At 38.3% G+C, this 20,192-nt stretch overlaps 2 protein-coding genes across 3 annotated transcripts in view; one reads left to right on the top strand and one right to left on the bottom strand.

The window, feature by feature from the left end:
• MESR6 (misexpression suppressor of ras 6) overlaps window positions 1-20,192 on the top strand; it is a 254,116-nt gene that overhangs the window by 77,452 nt on the left and 156,472 nt on the right. The window lies entirely within an intron of this gene.
• LOC105426275 (uncharacterized) overlaps window positions 258-20,192 on the bottom strand; it is a 64,216-nt gene continuing 44,281 nt past the window's right edge. For both annotated transcript variants that reach the window (XR_967749.3, XM_089083737.1), the window contains one exon: window positions 258-18,212. The gene's annotated coding sequence lies outside the window, so the exon portion shown is untranslated. The remainder of the gene's footprint in view (window positions 18,213-20,192) is intronic.

Genomic DNA, 20,192 nt, shown 5'->3' with positions numbered 1-20,192 from the left:
CGCCTCCGCGATGGCACGTAAAACAGAACTTTAATACTCGCCCGGCACACTCGAGCTCGAAAAGGAGACGAGTTAGAGCGCGTTCGCATAAAAACGCCTACGTGGTCGCAGATAGATAGGCGTCGCATTGAAGGGACACGGGAAAAGGGCTTTCTACGTTTTAGGATGCGTGAGAAGAAGTGGTAAAGTCAGTCAAATTGGACACGTAACACCCATAGCTAATCTTTTCTGCTTGGATTGCTTTAGTCGAAAATGCATTTATAATTTTTTTTTTTTACTTATATCCTAAAATTAAGCAATTTCAGAATTGGAAAAATGACACATGATTTATGTTCTATCCAAATGACAATCAATTTTTTTTATTTATTTTTTTTTTTTTTTAAAGATGTTATGTATCCGTTAGTCTGAATTCTATGCGATGTTAATTCTTCCGGGAAGAGATAAGATATATTCCTTAATTTATTTAATGAGAATTAAAAGAACTTTAAATTCTAATGATATGTACTGTGTAAATAATTTACAACTTTTAACATGTGTGAAATGATTAGTAAAAAGAGCTCTAATGTTTCGAAATTTATTTGAAATAATTGGACTATTCGCCAACGACTTCGTAATTCTTCGTCTCAATTCACGACTGTGCGCATTCCTTCACCCCAGCAATACGAGACATGAATAAGATTTCGTTCGGATATGTATATTATGTTGGATCTACCACTACAAACACGACGATAAGCCATGTAATCTCAAGGAGGGTTAAAGCTCCGGGGACCTGGTATTATTCCGGGTTAATAAGCTGGATATTGAAAATTACATCGTACTACGAGGTGATGCACGATTTCTTTTCTTCATATCTTCTTTGTTTAAGACTAACTGTTAAATAACTGCTAAATATACAACATTATGAACATAAAAAACAATTCATATCACATAAAAACAATTAATTGCATCCTAAAGAAACAACATAGGAATGTGTTGTACATTATGCAATAATTAATTAAGCATGAATACACATATATTATTTGTTTCACCGGATAAAAAGTAAACGAATTCAAATCTGAAAAGATTTTATTCTCTTATCCGCGTATCGTATATCCTTTTATGCCTTTCTAATTAGACTACAATTTACGAAGCTAGAATAATTATTAATAGTTTCTTGCAACACGACAGAACTTTCCACGCCTTAATCTCGCGCATCATCTCAATTTTAAATTAGATTTTGTAACGAGCGTATGACGAGTCACTGAATCATCGTTCGCGCTTGTGGTTTCCGGTACTGGCAAACTATCCTCGGTTAGCCCCCTGTAATAGGCGAAGAGATCGATGATATCCTCGCGCGAACGTTGATGAAATCGGCTCCACGCTCGCAATTTGCCTCGAGTCGTATATAGACGTCAGCTCGACTATCATGTGGTATCTGCGTTCTAAATTAGATTTTGCAACAAACGTGTGACGAAACGTTGAAATCATCATGAGCAATTGCGGTTTTCTGCTATGACAACTCATCCTTTCGCGATCAAGCTGATTCTAACACAGTACAATAATTAACCGATGGAGAAGAGATGGTATCTTCCTTTCAGAAGAAAAATATCAATCAGAATTCTGATGATCACGATTTTAATACTAAGATCTAATGACTAGTGACTATATCCTAATAATTATATTTTTAAACATATTTTTAATAAATAATAGACAAAAGATTTTTTACTTGTCAGAAATTTATTTTCAGTTTCGTGTGTGAATTTGAGAACTATTCTTCCAGACAATCAGTATTTGGTCATTTTAGAATCATTGTTAGAACTTAAGAGTTCTGTAAAGAAAATTGACTACAAAGCAATGGCTATCCTTCATTATGTGTAATTTATTTGAAATCAAATGCATTCAAAAAGACAAGATGGAAGTTACTAGTCACAATGGATGTGAATACAATCAGAGAAGGCATGTAACTTATGCACAATACAATCAGGAACATTGTAATACTGTACTGTCTGGTGTTCACAAAGAAACTTCATGACATGCGATTCTTTCCGTTTTTTTTTTTTTTGCAAAATAAAGTAATTGAAATGTATTAGTTGTGGAAAGGAAAAGATACCTTTCTTAGATATAAAAGAAAATATAGGTTGTAAGCATAGGGACGTTATTAGAAGTTCTCAATTTTGCTCGCGCGTGTTGTATGCGCAAAACTCTGAGCGACCTTTCGAGAAAATCATAAAGGCACGGCAAAATGAAAAGGGGAGGGCCACTGTTTAATGTCACGTTGCAGGGAAGTACGTGTCGAAAGTGGGATGAAAACCCCTCGAAATCAAATCAATTAAGCCACGTGCAGCCGCACGTCCCTACCGTTCCGTTTGTGATTGGATCCAATTGGATCGAACGTTCTTGTGAAAATGGAGGGAACTGTTAGCGTAAAAAGACCTCTGTATATCGAACTTTCGAAAATTGTTATAAACCCAGATAAGTTTTCTAAAGTTTTCTCTCTCTTTTTTTCTCTCTTCAGTAGCGAAATTATAAAATCTATTAATTATCTTAAAAAATTATCTTCTCTTTGTTTTCACAATTTCATTCGCGTATCATCATTTTTTATTACATTAACATCATAGTTTTATACATTTACATGCAAATTTTTCTATTGTAAAATTGTTTTATTCAGTTTACATCTCTGAAAAACGCGAAGCACTTTGACATCATCTCTAGTGACCTAGAAATTCTAGAAAAAAATACGGGTTCGCGTGCATGTCGCGTTACGAGCTTTGATTTAATAATAAACTCGGATTTACTCGGAAGCCCCGAATTTTACCGGTAGGATGCCGCTCGTAAAAAAGAGGATGCAAAAAGGGAGGAAAAAAAAAAGTGCAAAAGCGGGCGCCGCGCCGGGAGAAAGCGAACGGTGGAAAAGCACCGCGCTGGCACGCGTCGTCACGTCCGCGCGAACGGGAAAATCGCGGAAATCCAGAAGTGGGCCGCGGGAAATTTCCAATAAAACAACCTCCGCGCCAATATTCGGTGCCGCGCCGCGCCACGCCGCTCGGTGGCCCGTCGCACGGTCCAATAACAAAGCAATAACTATCGACAGCGTGCACGTTGCCCATTACACCTCTGGTACAACGTCCACTGGCAACTGCGTAAACCTGGCCATGCACCGGTGCCATGATAGAGACAACGCAATTGCAATGGGCGTCCGTCGTTTCCCTCGCGTCACGACTCCCCGCGTTGCATCCAAGCACCGCTGCCACGCCGCGCCGCGCCACGCCACGCCACGCCACGCCATGCCATGCCACGCCACACCATGCCGCGCCGCGTCTCCGTGCATATTGCATACGCGCGCGCTCTTCCCGACGGCATTAATATTCCGCATGCGCATATTTGAGTCACAATCATCGTGAGATAACTAAGTTATTGCGAGACACTTGGCACGGCAGCATGAATATTGTATAGCGATAGTCAAAGGACAGAGATTCTCAGGGACAAGGCTTACGGACGGACTGAGTTTATGAGCGAAACACCGTTTGGAAAGTTAAAGGACCGCGCAACGAGTGATCTTTTCTTCGATATCATCCTGCAAAATTGTACCAGTACGTTCGATCGAACTGAACATATTTTACTTATCACTGTCTATAAAGTATTAAATTCGCGTCTCGCTGAAGAAATTCGAATACGTGTGGATTTCCAAAGATATGGATGAACGGTTTTTCGTTTCTACATTTGTGCCAAGTTTGAAAGAAATCTGAATGTCCCCGTTCGTGAGTAGGTTTACTTATCAGATCTAATAATCTTTCAATCATTTATTATCATTTTTATTATTATTTACTAAAAGGATTAACAAAATATTCTTCAATTTAGAAGACCATCGTGAAAGATGCACCATGAAATAAGTAATACTTGCGCCTTACTTAAATTATTCCGTGCCGATTCATAAAATTCTAGAGATCGCATTGCAAATCGTGTAACAACTATGCCAATGAATATTAAATTAATAACATAAGCAGTTCAGGACAAAACCGCTGGCTAACAAACCGCTAGCTTTCTCCTTTGCTATTATCTCAACGATTGGTGCCCGCTACTTTCCTCCCCCCCCCCTCTTCTGCGTGCGTGCAATGCACGTACCACGTTTCCTTATTGTGCATTAGGATGGAGTTATCTGCGCGACCAATGCGGTGCAATAGATAATCGGTTTTCTCGTGCGTGAGCATAACCCTTTCTACATTGCAGGCACGTATCGTAATCCATGCACGTATCGTGCATCGGTCAGTCCGGTGGAATATCACTTCGTCTCGCTACTTAAAGCTGTACCCATGGAATATAATCCTTGTGCTAAAATGATCCGTTCTGATAACGAAGTTTTTTTTTCGATCTGTTAGTTAGTTAGTTAGTTAGTTAGTTAATGCATTTGTTTGCCATATTTCGATTAAAAATTATTTCTCGGACAAATACTATACGAAACGCGCATATTACTCATTATCTTCTTCTTAAAAGAATTGTTTGTTATACTAATCAATCAAGAAGACAAGTGTATCTGCAGATCTACGCTTGATATCTGGAGAAGATTCTAAATATAAAGTTTCCCTGTGTTTCAAATAAAATGATTAGATTAACGTTATCGCGTTAAAAATAAAATAATTTTTTCACGAAGAAGATGCCTATATGCGCGTAATGCGTCGACAGATAAATGGATCACGGATGCGTGAAACGATCGGACATTCAGTGGAATTTCGGATACGATGTCGTTCAGTACACGACGAAACGTCCATCCGGATCGGTTTATTGCTCGGCAACGTACTCCTCCAGCGTCTGGTTTATTGCACTCGGAAATGGGATTGTAGGGGATGATTTTACCCGTTGCTTCACTACCCTGGCCTCGTTTTTTATATACGTATTCGTTCGCTCTCTTTTTTTTATAACAGCGTCAGGTGTTCGAGATATGTTATACGGGCTATTTGAATCACTTGAGCGACACAATCCACACGATATTCATCAATCAGAAAAAACAGATTGTCATGATATAATTTTTAACGCAAATTTAATATATATATTCTGACGATAATATGCATTCGAGATAATCTTTGATATTTTATATATATTATGAATACAACATGTATGTCTGTCCATCAATTAATAAATATTTTATTTAGAAATATTATCAATGATTGAAAATAATAATGTATAGATAATTGGATACTTTGTATATAATAACTCTACCAAACTGTTTCCAAAAAAGAAAAATATTTTATATTTAAAAACTTTAATTATGTTCCAAGTCCATAATGCGACACGAAACAATTGAACTTCCGAATAACTCAATTATTGATTGTTTTTAGCGTCTATTTCATAGTATCATAATAATTCTAATATTATGACAAGCCGTCATAGGGAACTAACTCATTGTACGCTGTCACCCCATAAATTGCTTGTATCAAGCATACCATGACGTCAGTTCTCAAGTCTTCATTCCAGTAAGCAATAAACTTGTAAAAATTTAAACTAGATATTTATTACCGAATTACTTTAATCGCAATTTTAAAAGTTCAAATGTGCTGAGGTTAAAAATATTCCTATTAACATGATCGGTATGCTGTCGTATTATTATCACTAATACTGAAACGAGACGAAACCCTGTCATCAGCAAGCTCGGGAACTTTAATCGAATCGTTTGTCACCGACGACATTTACAACATAAAACAGGTCTTTTCCATCCGCCACTGCCGCAACGTTCACTTCGTCCACTTGAACTCACAAAGAAGGAAACCTCTTCTCTTCGCAATGCGACACGAGAAACCGCCGAAACCCTCCAAAATCCTTCAATCTGTCGTCGTCCCGGCCTCCGCCGATCCCGAAACCATTCTTGTGCCATCCATCTATCCGCCCGTTCATACGACTGCCGCATAATAAGCCGCTCGAGGGTTAAACAGGCTCGTGCCTCCCAATCATGGATAGATGGTTCAAAATGCGAGGGTGGCGGCAGCATGAGACTATGAAGAGATGGCAAGAAGAAAGAGAGAGAGAGAGAGAGAGAGAGAGAGAGAGAGAGAAAGAGTGAAAGAGAGGCAGGGGGAAGGGAAGTCGAGAGATGCAGAGGGGGAACAGTGTTTTTTCGACAGGGTAGTTTGGGGCGGTCTGTTGGGGGTGCATCACACACATAGCATTTATGCGGGAATAAAAGGGGGGAGCCTCCCTCGCTGCATCGAGCGTGCGCCATTTTTATCGCGCGCACCACGCCCGCGTGCTACAGCAACCCCCAACCATTCGGCTTCTCGGTCAATCGTCCGGGCCCGACAATCGTGTGCGGAAGCGAGCCAACCCCCCGTTTAGCTTCAATACGCGCAAACAAGCGAGGTTTTTGATTTTTTACCTCGCGGTTTCTTCTTTTTCTTCCTCTATCATTTTTCGTCCTTGTGAAATGCCGGATCAAAATTTGTCGGTGCCGTATTATCGTGAGCCGTTCAAGGGACAATCCGCTCGCCCGCGCCGCAGCCGCTGATTAAAAATTTTTCGTGCCGTCGGTAGTTTTAATTATCGCGGCAACCGATATGCGCGCTTGCAGATGAAGTCTACGAACGGGCTCGGTTTAATTAATTTTCCTTCGTTTCGACGTTGCTTGATGAGAGAGCGATTCGCGTAACCGCGATCTCCTATCGTTGCTTGCAGCACCACGTACCTGTTTATGCAATTATTTATGCTCAAATGATAATCCAGATATATTGTATTTTGTGCAGAGAAAGAGAGAGAGAGAGAGAGAGAGAGAGAGAGAGAGAGAGAGAGAAAAACATTCAACCCTCATATGAACGGGTCGATGATTACACGTTACGTAATCAACGTGGAATATCAAAACTACGGATAAAAAAGGCGTGGCTCATATAGGTATAGTAACCCTTCGTTGCCACTAATCGGAGTTCAATTGATACAATTGGTACGTTTGTACAACTCGCTCGCTCATAAAAGTTAAGGTTCGTGCGCAAATCAACGGAAATTCATGATTGCGGGAGAAAGTCCAGAGTGTCGCGAACCGATTATTTTATGATTCCTCTCCCCCTCCTCCCCTCGATAAACGATCCCGTCCCGCGTGTTCCCCGTGGAACTTCACGTCGTATCGGTTTGCACGACAGCTTTTAACTGACGCGCCTAGCAATTACGGGAGCGCAACGAATACCACGGCGGGAATGACTCTCTCGACGATCCTCGGTAAGGTTCTTCTCTCATCGCGCGTGTGGGGGACACGAGGGGAAAGCCCCCGGGGTCGGCTCACCTCGTAAACACGATACGACGATCCGTCGTTACGCGGGGTAAAGCTACCATCTACCTATTAGCATATTACAGTGAGAGCTATGCCACGGTAGGCAGTAAAGCGGACGAGTAACCGTCACCAACGGGTAATTCCCCTAGTATAGGGCGCGACACGACGATAATCATAACTCGGCCGCATACGAATCGTTAATTTCGCTCGAGACGAATCGACTCTGGTCTTTGTGATCCTAATTGATCTTCGTGGATGGGGGGCGTTTTATAAAAGACCAGTCAGAAAGCACGATTAAGTTTTAATTAGCATGCAAGAAAAATAGATACTAAGTATGAGTATAATAGATACTAGTATACTAAGTTTTTCGATACGTTTAATCGTGACACTATCAGATTTTAATTTCAATTTATATTGAAAAACACGAAAACTAATCATAATTTTGTAACTGACGTTTTGAAATATTTATCTAAATTTATTATCTAAACTGTGATAAATCACAGAAATGTAGCAGTTTATCACGAAGCGAAGAAATATTATATCTCCAACAAAAAGATTTTGGAAGAAAATAATGGAATGGTAATAATAATTTCAAGTGATACGTATGATATTTTACAATTTTTTTCCCAAACAGCTAATCGACTACTGATATCGAAGCGACATCAGGAAAAAAGATAAATGCAATTAGTAACTCAATATGATATCGCGATATCGTTTCTTTTCGACGGAACAAGTTTTCAAGTGACAAGTTTTCAAATGAACCCAATCGGAGACGAGGTATATTGCCGCAAAAAATGAACATTAATAAATTACTAATTTTTGTAACTGACTACTTTTATAATTTTTGTAAATAATATATGAAGGATAGGCTTCATGTCTCCGTATCAGTTCTATTTTTACAATCTGACTTCGATCTCGAACAGGTTCCTTGCAGGGATTGACGGGTGAGTGTATCGCACTTTATTGAGCCTGTAAAGGAAGCCCGATTTAACACCGATTATAAACACCTATTATCACGCACTGCGGAAGTCGAATCGAGAAATTCTGTTTTTTTTAATTCGTCCGTATAACGTGAAACATAGTAATAACCCGGCACAAATTCGAATTACCGCGTCAAGTCGCGTGATATTGACCTGACGTGCCGAACGAGCGTCATTAGCGAGAATACTCGTTGCCTTGAAAAATTTAGACGTCGCGATGCGCGCTGTCGCGATGTCAATTTGAACTCGGCTCGAGAGGGCGTCCCTCTGGCCGTAACATCGGGCACGTGCCTAGTACTTTTCCGGTTGATAGCCGATTAACGTCTTTAACGGCAACCCCGTCGGCTATCGTCGATTATTACAGGCTTTCAGAGAAATGTATGTTATAGTTGAAGAAATAATACATGCGACCGCGCACGGCAGGGCGACCGTGCACGTTCTGCGTAATGGCTGTCACCATGGGTTTTATATTCTCACATTAATTTGACATTCCATCGAGTAATCGATAACTTACCCCATCGGTTAATCGATAAACTAACTGGGGTCGAAATAATAAGCCTGATATTTTAGGAATTTAAACAACGTGTTACAAAATACGAGGTTACAAACTATATCAGGGAAAAAGAGGAGAGAGAGAGAGAGAGAGAGAGAGAGAGAGAGAGAAAAAGAGAAAGATAAAGAGGATACTAATGATGTCTTTAAATATGATGACATTTTAATGTTCTTAATATGACGTTTTTGATATGAGGAATTAAAATTAATAATTCGATTGAAATTAATTTTAAAGATATATTAATTACTTTTATACGGGATAAAAATTTGTTGTGTATCCTTAGGAGCGATCAAGTTTATTTAGCTAAACGTACACGGCTGCAAGAAGCAGGTGTCACGAAATTAACCGTGTAATATTTCAAAAAGAGTTAAACCAGAAAATTCCGGATGCTGTTAGATACGGTCTACCGCGGGGCCTCGAAAAAATTAACAGCCGGCACGGCAGATTTAAGTTAATTATAAATTCCTGTCAGGAATGAGATCTACGATAATTTACTGTTGATCAAATAACATTTATCTTTCGCCGTCGTGAAACGTTGAGATCTTGCCCAACGCAGACCATAAATTCTCGCAAATACGCATTTTTCTTCTAAATTCGCGTATAGATTACAAGTGTAATCGGGTGGTTGATAGGCAATCCTCTGTTGCGGTCTTTACAGGAATGAAAAAGGAATAAGAGCGATAAGAATCGGTGGACCGCCTCGGCTTCCACATCGACTGCAACCGGCGAATAGCGCGAGCGAGCGCCTTTCTATTAAATTCCGCCATTTTACCATGTATCGCGGGTGGGGTGTCTCGCTTCGTTTCGCAACCGAAACGCGAACGTCTGCACACGATTGCCGTCGACGATGCATACATGGTGAGGAAAGAGGAAAAAGAGGGAAAAAGGAAGATCGAGGCTCGACGAAGTGAGGAAGGAGGACGGCAAGGGAGGCGGGCGGGAGGGAGGGAGGGAGGAGGGAATGTCGGGCGGAGGATAGACGAGGGAGAGAATCGGGAAAGGGAGTAATAAAAAGTAAGGTGCTATCGCAACGAGGAAGTCGGCATTTCGCGGTTGCGTGCTCGACGCGCGAGATGACGTCAGCCAAGATGGCCGACCTGCGCGGCGCGGCAGTCCTTCTTCATCGTTGCCGAGCGTGCATGCGTACACCCGACACGCACGAGCGCTCTCGGTAGACGCAATGACATCGGAGAGGATACCGGACAGATTGAATGATTAGAAGAGGAGACGTGAAGAATGAAAAGGGGAAGGGTCCGAGTCGAAGGGGAGGGACTGCTGGATTATCTCTTCATTAAATTTTACAGTGGACCATCTTTTTTTTGTCATCAAATTGTCATGAAATTTTCTCTTATCACTTTTTGTATCTTCATGGCGATCGTAGATTTTTTTAGAAAACAACGTTAGATGACATATAATATATTTAAATATAAAAAGAGTTTAAGTTTCGAACTATAATTTCCATACATCAATTTCGATACATAATTTACTTCATTCCTTAATTAAATGACGTAAATAAATATGAAGTTGGCTAATTTTTTCTATATTTCGACATGATACCATAAGATTAATCTACTATAAAGGAAAATTATACATGTATACAAAAATTAAATCTATTTTACGACACGATATACATAATTTTATTGGTAGAAAATTGTTCCTACATCCATACATATATCCATGACGCAAATAATTAAATAGCGCAATTCGTTCTTCAATATATATCAGAATTAAAATTTTCTATTCATGCAAAAATATTAATCCTTTATTTTTTGCATAAAATATGAGATACACCCTAATTTTAGAATGAAATAAAGTTTTTTATATTATCATATTAGGTGCAAAGTGTATAATGAAAAAAACATATTTTAAACTTCTATTGAAAGATTATATAAAATACATCCAATGCAAGTAACATAGGGTCAACTTTATCAAGCAGATAACTTTATGTATTTCGATAATAAATCATAATAATTTAAATATATTATTGTATATAATATTTAAATATATATTGTTAACATACGCGATTAGAACATAATACGACCCATTGTGTGAAGCGATATGCGATACGTACGATATTTAACGATATTTACAATTGCATTCTGTCATGTAATGACATGTCTAAAGTGTTTTCACATTCGAACACGTTTACATCGTGTACTCCGAAATAATGACATCGTCCAATGTTCATTTTTAACTCGACAAAAAGATCGATTATCCGCGCGATAAGCGAAATTCTCGTCGCGCAAAACGAGGAAGTCAAAGTTTCACGTTTCTAACTGCGTTGACTCACGGTGGCATTGCCAAAGTGACGTCTTCGCGGTAAAAGCCACGGATAAGTTGCAACTCAGATCGTGTGATTAGGCGTATCGCGGAAGGCAAATGAAGGAGGAGGAGGAGGAGGAGGAGGAAGACAGAGAGAGAGAAAGAGAGAGAGAGAGAGAGAGAGAGAGAGAGAGAAGCAAAAACGAAGGAGGCGAGTCTGACAACACGACAGCCTGATAATGATCTGATCGGCCGATACATGCGCGTTTCACGCGCCGTTTTGCTTCGCGGATCGCATCCTCGTCGGTTATCTCAAGACGAGTTGGATAAGAGCGCTCGGTGATAAGGCCGCAATTATTTTGCACACGCTCAGTGCCATGATGCAGGCGATCTGGCGTCTAGCCTTAGATCGGATTAGCTCGAAACAGCGTTAAAAGCACCGTCGGCTATCAAAGATATAGATTCTGTACGATATGTAATACGTGGCGTAAGTCGCACTTATAACTAAAACCGTCTCTTACGATAACGAGAACCGTTACCGTAAATATAACAGCTTCTCATTCCCAGCTCTATCGGGAATAAATTAGGAATAAGGGCACGTATCTTTAAGCGAATAGCTTTGCTTGTTAATTGGAATTATGTGCTGAAATCGCGTGCTGAAAAAAAAAAGAATTCTGTTACCCCGTATCCGCGTTTACAGTGGAATAATTTATTTCCCCCGTGGATACATACAAACACGTTATCGATATACGCGCGCGTACACACGAAAACGAAAAAGAAAAAAAAATAAATATAATTCATTATTTCATATGTCGTACAATATTATATGCGGGACACACCCGAAAACTTATCTGATTAAATGCCGTCAACGTTGATAAACTACGAGGATACGACGAGAGAGCTATATGGAGCTCCAGCTTTTGAAGCACGCACATGAAAAGCATACGTGGCGCGCCTGTGAGGAATGTGGCGTACGCAAACAATAATATTTTCATCGGCGTTATCGTCGCGCGATTATTTTTTTTTTTTTCCCCGTGTTATCGGTTGCCCGCCGGTTTACATTTTCTCTTACGTTGTCGCTCATTTTTACCTGCGCGTATCGAGCCGGCGTTACTTGTGTCGCGCGCAGGGAGGCGCGCAATCGATTTATCTGCGCGATAATTAATGATTACGGTGGGGCGCGGCGTATTCCACGGCGCACTGCTACCGGCGCAGATAATCACGTCCGATAAATGCGCTTTTCGCTTTTTGGACGAAATAAATCAATGGAAAAATGGCCGCGCGCGCGCCGCGCCGATGCGTTCGTGCGGTATCACTTTAACAAGGATGATATTCACGATAGCCTCAATCGATTAATCAATGGTTCGAAACAGTCGGGCTCGTCGTACAATCGTACATTAACGATTTTTTTGCAGTTAATGGAGCGTACCAATTTTTAAATCGGCCATCCGACGTAATAACAAGTCATTTTAGATATTTATCGATTATTATGGTATGTGCTTGTCGTGCTCCGATTCGATCTTCGCTTGTTCGACGAGCGACTCGTGACCTATGGATAAATGGTAATTTGTTATGGAGTTTATAAAAAATGATTGCAACAAATCAAGAATATTTTTACATTAATTATAGAGGAGGAGGGAGGGAGGAAGAAAAATAATTAAACGTTAATGATCCACAATTATTTTGATTCGCGAGCGATGCAATTTTGTGGTAGAATTATAACGAGATCGCGCTCACACTGAATTCCGCGAGTCGAATTCCCAGCAATGTTCTACCATCGTGAAAAAAATATGGCAGAGACGTGCGATTTTCGAGGCTCGCAAAAAACGCGGACCGGTTCAGAGGCGAAGGTTCTGCCCGATCAGATGGCTCGAGCACCGATTTGCATGCGGCCTTTGGCTCCAGGTGTTCCAGGATTTGCATACGAAAGGGTGGCGCTCACAGATTTCTCCCTTCCCTCTCGCATTTCGTTCCTCTCGCAGCTCTCTCTCTCTCTCTCTCTCTCTCTCTCTCTCTCTCTCTCTCCCCCCCCCCTCTCTCCCTCTCGCTTTTAACCCCCTGGCATCCGTGCATTTATGGGTTACCGGCTCAGCGTGTCGCGTCGTTAACTCGACGTTAAAGTTTCGTTAACGTCGCGCTTTAACTCCCAAAGCTCTACGGATGGATGGAGCTTCTAATCGAATCCAATTACTATCGGCGATCACGCAAGACAGACGCGGAACGTGATTGTGATCTGTTGCAACGCATGATAGAGCGTGTACGGATTTTTTTTCCATCTATCAACGATGAATCGAAGCAAAACTTTCTGTGCTTTCAGGAAATAACGGGACACTCGTGTGTAATGTGCATTGGGTGGTCCAATAAAAAAAAATCCGACAATTTCTTGCACGCTTCAAAAATTAACCGTTTTACGAATTACGAATACATGCGCGGTCTCTTCCGACCACAATGATTTTGCATTTGATACATGAGTCTTCTGCCATATTATATTCGCGAAGTATCCGGCCACCATTTAAGAGATATGTCTGGTGCTGTCTTTTTTGTTTCACCATCTTGCTAGATATAACGCGATAACATGGTCCTAAAGAGGGAAGACAAGCTAACGAACCACGTTGGCCTCATCATCGTTGTACAGTCTAATTATTATATTCGTTAACGACCTCGAGATCTTAATTGGAGGATGTGACGATCAACGCCATGACAATCATCCCCCTACCCCGTATACATGTGGATGTACGGTTAACCTGAGAATATCGATTCTAGGCGCCGCCGCCTTGCGGTTTGGAACATGCCATAACGTGTGGTGAATAATAATTATGCACCGTAACAGTTGTTTGTCAGTCAAGATTGCATTGGCCTAATCTGCCTACGTAGTTACTGTACATAGAATATATTTATGCAAAATATAAGAAGCGTCTAACAATGAGAAACGTGTAACACATAAAAGATAGTCATTTCTATAAAAAAACTGGCATTTCTTACATTTATTCATATTTCACATTCTATTACTTTTTGATTATATTTTTATATGTATATATTTTATATGTTTATATGTATATATATAAATGAATAGATCTTGAGAGAAATTACTTTTACAGAAACTTTGTCATCGGTAATAACTCTCTTTCAAGAATCACTGATATCTTTTATCGATGTACAAAGAGAAGTTAGAGCCCGGGTGGCAATATGAATATGCTAGGAACAATTCGAAGTTTGAGAAGTTTGGGTCTCCTTCGCAATTATTGATCTGATAATGGTCGCGGGGCAACCGGTGTGCATGCTGTAACCATTTAAGTTCCATTTTGTTACGTGCACGAAATGCATTTTCGAGTTTCTACCATGGCACAAACTTTTTCGGCGGGACTGCACTCGATGTCAGCTTAAATAATTAAAACCGTTTCTATGTGCGTGCGATAAGTTCCTTTTTACTTCGTCGAAAAATCGACAAACTATCGTGCGCGGGCGCGATCGATCATGAACGAGATTGAAGAGGTGAAAATAAAAGAAGATTTAATACCGACTGTTTCACAAGTTCCACGATTGTTATTATAAAATTAATATAAATCGTATCTGAAGATAGCTAAAAATTGGGAAGATTATTTATGTTATTGATATTTTACACAAATTTGATTCTCTTGAAATTTAATTTCTGATTTATCGTATCTCTTTATAGATTATAGGATTTTAAAAATATTTTATTTACACACACACACACACACACACACACACACACACACACACGCGCGCGCGCGCACGCACGCACGCACGCACGCACACGCACACACACACACGCACACACGAAATTTCAAAATAATTAAACATCTAATAAGTCCATTCATGATTTTCATTTTGTATTAAGTTCTATTATCTAAATGAAAAAGATAGGATGTCTTTTATGGTTGTTTTTTACTCGAAAATATCTGAGGTCGTTGTGCAAGCACTGTATTATAATATCTTTGTTATAGTATCTTTATATAGCTGTAAACATTACTTAACTGTACGATGTGTACGCGTTGCATTACATTTACATAAGTTCGCGCGATGTCGTTGCTCTTTCTACTTGTTTCTTTTCTCTCTTAATATCCCTTTTCCTTTTCTCTCTCACCGTTCATCGCCCTTGCGTGCATCCTACGATACGTCGTTCAAGAATTTTTTTTAATGATGTCCCATTGTGAGAAGATTCGTTAAATTTTACGGAGAAATACGATTCGCGTTTCGTTGTGCAGCCATAATTATACCGATTTTAAAATCTTTTTTTTAAATATAAAGATATATTTAAGATATTTAAGATATTTAAAGATCCTCATAAGTTATATAAATATTGATATCGCTTATCTTTATTAACCATACTTATTTCTAACTAATCGACTATTTTCAGCATATCATACACAGCAATTTCATTTTGCCTTAAAAACTTGTCAAACACCAATTTCATTTTGCCTTAAAAACTTGTCAAACACTTATTGTCTCATATATTCATTAATAGATATATGAAAGACATAATTGATAATTTATAATATAATCTGATAATGACATAATTAAAATATTAAAATTAAAACGATATAATGATACCAAAATTTTGAAGATATTTCTTATCTATGAAAAAAACATTAATTTCACATAATAAATCTTTTATGTTATACAAATTGCAAAAATTTATTTAATATTTATTTAATATTTAATATTAAATATTTATTTAATATTAATTTTAGTCAATATTAATTTTAACTAGTAATTTTATTTTATGCTTCCAATGATTTAACTCTAATTCACTCCGAAATATATCTTATGAAATATGACCTGTTTTATTTATGGAGAAAGCTATCGTGACACCGAAAATTATCTGAACGTCGAAGAAAACAAATATAATTTACAACGATCTAATTATATATGACGTTGATTAGCTGTTAGTTACCGTGTTAGAAATATTCCACTTCAATGCTACCTTGGCATTCAGGAGGTACCATGTACAATGCCTATAAATCGTGGCATCGAGACATGAGGTTGGTTCATCGAGTCATTGGCCCTGGCTTCCCGACGATAAAGTCAAACGTAAATCGTTATCTTTATTGTGCCACAGCACTCTTTACGCGGCGCGCCTGCAAACGTTTCGAAATCGACTCTCGTCGAAAAGACCCTTACCACTCTTTATCTTCCGGCTTGCCGAACATAACGAAGACGTTTCTTTCTGGTGAAAAAAAGAGGAGTACGACGTGACAACGGTGAATCGTCTCGTCTCTCCCTCCCTTTTAGGAGCCGCTGCGATCAACAACATCCCTCCCTCTCTTTTATCTTTCTTTTGCTCTTTGCACTTGCTCATCTCTTTAGTTAAATATTTTTATATTACTTTTTTAGATACAATTTTAATTTAATTCAAACCACCAGGATGTTATTCTCCTCGATAATATACTGCACAGCGAGAACGTTCTCCGCGCTTGTTATAAATAACATTTCTCTTTTTTATAATATGAGCGTTGTAAGTAATGCGAGTGTAAGTGAAATCGAACGAACTATTCTCAACGGTGATTAACGTCACGCTTGCTATAAATGTTGAAGCAACGCACGTAGTTAATGATAATTGTCCAACTGTCTTAATGACTTTAATTAAGGACACTTTTACAATGCTGCATCATATGATTCATATGATTCATGATTCTCTTTTTCAATTGATCCCTTTTTTTTAATGACTATTATTATTAATATTTGTGTAAAATGTAACTGCGTAAAGAAATCGCGTATGTTCTCGTGGCGGAATAAATTACTAAGAGTATAAAATTATCATTGTATGCAGAAGAGAGTCTAATGATATAACATAAACTGCAAGTGCAGATAATAATAAAAATAAACATTTATCAATTAAAATAAAATTGCAACTAATTAACGCATGAAAATGTAATAAATTTATGCGTATACGTAAGAGAAACGTATTTATTAAAATAATAAAGTAACCAATAAAATAACATATTCGTAACAAAATATGCTATAAATTGTTTTTAATAAAACCGATATTTTATATTAATAAATCAGCATAATTAGCCAACATTCAAATTACGATAGTTATTTATCATCTGAACGTATAATGAAATATAAGAATTCTTCGTTAATTATACTGATTAATAATAAACATATTCAGGCACACGGAATATTACAATAAATAATACTATCAACTATGAATTCCATCCAAGTTAATTTCAACAGAATTTTTATTAAACATTTCATTTCCCGTACAAAACAAGACGATCACATCCGATTTGTGAGCGACCGAAAATAAACACGTTGCTGAGATGGTCCCGAAAAGAGAAAACGATTCAAATTTATCTGTGCACTTAGTCGCGCAGCGACGTTGCACGAAGTAACGGTACTGGAGGCAGCATACGAAGTTGAAGTCGAAGTTATCGTTTGTTTTTCCGCGCGCGCCCTGCTCTTCAGAGATTTCTCGTCGAAACCCTTTGCGCGCAAGAGGAACGCCGCCGCCATGAGCCCTGCCATGTGTTTCGAATGAATTTACATGACGTCCCACCGTGTACCTACGTCACTTTTTGCCGTAGCTACACGCGTGTGCGTGTGCGTACAGGCGCCCGTACACACACACACGCACGCGCGCGTATCGCGTATGCGTGCGTGCGTGCGCGCGCGCGCGGGCCGGCCAGCATGTGGGCAGAGATTCCCTGCAGCGGCAGATGTTGGACCATCTTCCCGTGGCCCCCCCCTCGAGATACGAAACTCGGTATGATTATACCCTATCTGCCCACCGAAGGCAGGGACGTACTGTCTTGCCCGATTTCTTCGACTCGACTCGATCTAGTCACGATGATACAACGCAACGTGTTTTCTACACAGCGAAACTCGCTCAAGGCTCACGTTTGATATGATTGCACATATCAAACGGCGATGACGTATCACCGTATGAAGTTTAGATTCGTGAATTTCGCGAAAAGATAAAAATCTATATCGAGAAAGAAGCTTGTTAAAAAACTTTCGAAACAATCGAATGATATACCACGAGCGCGCGCATCATTTATTTTCGTAAAAATGTATAATATTTGATTGTACAAAATAGCACGTTTATTGTAGGTTTTTTTTTTATTGCATTTTGTTAAAACAAGTTATCGCGTTATAGCTTAACGGTTCTCCGAGCATCTTACCAATCGGTGCCACTGAACAGCTGCAATCTTCTTTCCAGGCTTTGAATCTAAAATAAGAAGAGAATAATAGATTAATATCCTGATGGTCATGTCATTTCGATTGAAATAGATTTCAAACTTTCACAACTCAATAAGAGGATACACCTGGGTCATATCAAAAGTTCGACAAGTATTCGTGGTTCTTGTGCGTGAAAATAAATGACGAATTATAACTAATTTATTTCAATTTTTTTTAAGAAGATATAACGCGGTATAATACTACGTATTTTAACATTATCTCAATTAAACAGAAAAAGTTAAAGATAAAAGTCTTTTAATCAAATGAATGTTTTAATTATTTTAAACATCGCAATAATTTATCTTGAATAACTTATCTTGAATTAACTGATTAAAAAGTCAATTCATATCATTCAAAATGAACAGTTATGTTAAAATAATTGGAACAGCCATTTAAGTGCATTTTAATTTGATTTCTCAAAGTTGAAATATATAAATATATAAATCGAAATTAGTCCAAATAATAACATTAACTTTTACACGCAATTTTTCATGGACCCCTTTCAATCGCGTTACGCCCTTTACTCAGCCCACATATTAATAAGAACTCTTTTTTCAAGCAAAGAAATAATATGCATGGTCTTGACGCATGACAGTGCTTTATAATAGTAATTAGTATAATGAATGCGTTGTTAATGCTACTTATTTCTTAGGCTACGAGAGAGATTTTGCGATGTGCAAGTACAAGCACATTTGTGTACCTACAAATGAATGAATAATTCAACAAGGAAGGAAACCGAGTGTATTCGTGTTACAATTATAACACACCACAGGCTTCAAGCATTCGCCGTCCAATGCCAATGTTGTCGATATTTGATCTTGCATAATTAATTAAATGTAAACTTGTAATGAAAAATTAAATTGTACTTTTAAAATTGCTTAAGAGTAAAATTAAAAAATAATAAATGCAAGCTACGTTTGCACTTGAAACAATCATGACGTTAACTGAAAATATTATCTGAAGATATTATCCAATAATGTTTTTTGTCGAAAGTCGATTTCAGAACGAAATTCAATTTCATGCCTGATCCACGGCGCGCCCTACGTCCTTAGCGCATTACGTATTCCCAGCTTGCCCCTCCTTCTCATATTATTGTTGCATCGTATTCCCTTTTTTTTTTTTTATTTTTAAACTGGTACACGTTCGAAGTTAGGCGAGAATACCGGTGAGCCAGGCGTTCATTATAAATCGTATCAACAGGAGGAAGCAAAAGAGAGAAAAGGCATAAGAGTACACCAGCCACAGATTATTCCATGTAATATCTCCTTCAGAGTCCAATGACCGTACCAAATTTAGTGGCAACAGGTTTTTTCGTTTCCAGTGTTCACGCCTTAACTTGATAATATATATTCTTCTTGCTCGTGTAAAATCGCATTTTCCCCACGATTTTTCATTCATTCATTTTCGTACGTAATAATTATCTTGAAAATTATATTCAATAAATTATAATATATAATATTACTTTTACTTCGATCTATATGATGAAATTAGATACTTTTATTATTAAAAGCAAGCTTAATTCTTTCCCCTAAAAGACATCTTAAAATATAATATAATTTTTTATTTCATATTTGATTACCTGTATGTACTCTTATTTATGTTATACAAATTTCAACACAAAAGATTGAGATTCGTTAAACTATTTAATATTTAATATTTTAATATTTAAATTTGTTATGAGCAAAATAATTTTCTATATTGCGTTGTATGTTTGGTTCAATTTCGTCATCGTGCTTATCTTATAATTAATATGCTAGAATTACTGCGCCATATATTATTTTGTAGCTATACATAGTAATTAATATAAACCTAGCGGGAAGATTTGCTATTAAAATAGAAATCAAACTACACACAGATGGTTCAGAATGATCTGTAACTCTTTAACACGAAAATTCGACGCAGCAGGATGATGGGAGTATACCTATTAATATTCTTTTAGAACCCCATGAGAAAAACTCTTCTGAGGGGA

This window comes from Pogonomyrmex barbatus, unplaced genomic scaffold (assembly GCF_055798465.1).
Source record: "Pogonomyrmex barbatus isolate J1 unplaced genomic scaffold, ASM5579846v1 scaffold8, whole genome shotgun sequence".
Classification (NCBI taxonomy): domain Eukaryota; kingdom Metazoa; phylum Arthropoda; class Insecta; order Hymenoptera; family Formicidae; genus Pogonomyrmex; species Pogonomyrmex barbatus.
Note: the sequence above shows the minus strand (reverse complement) of the source record. Positions and strands in the feature narration are given on the sequence as shown.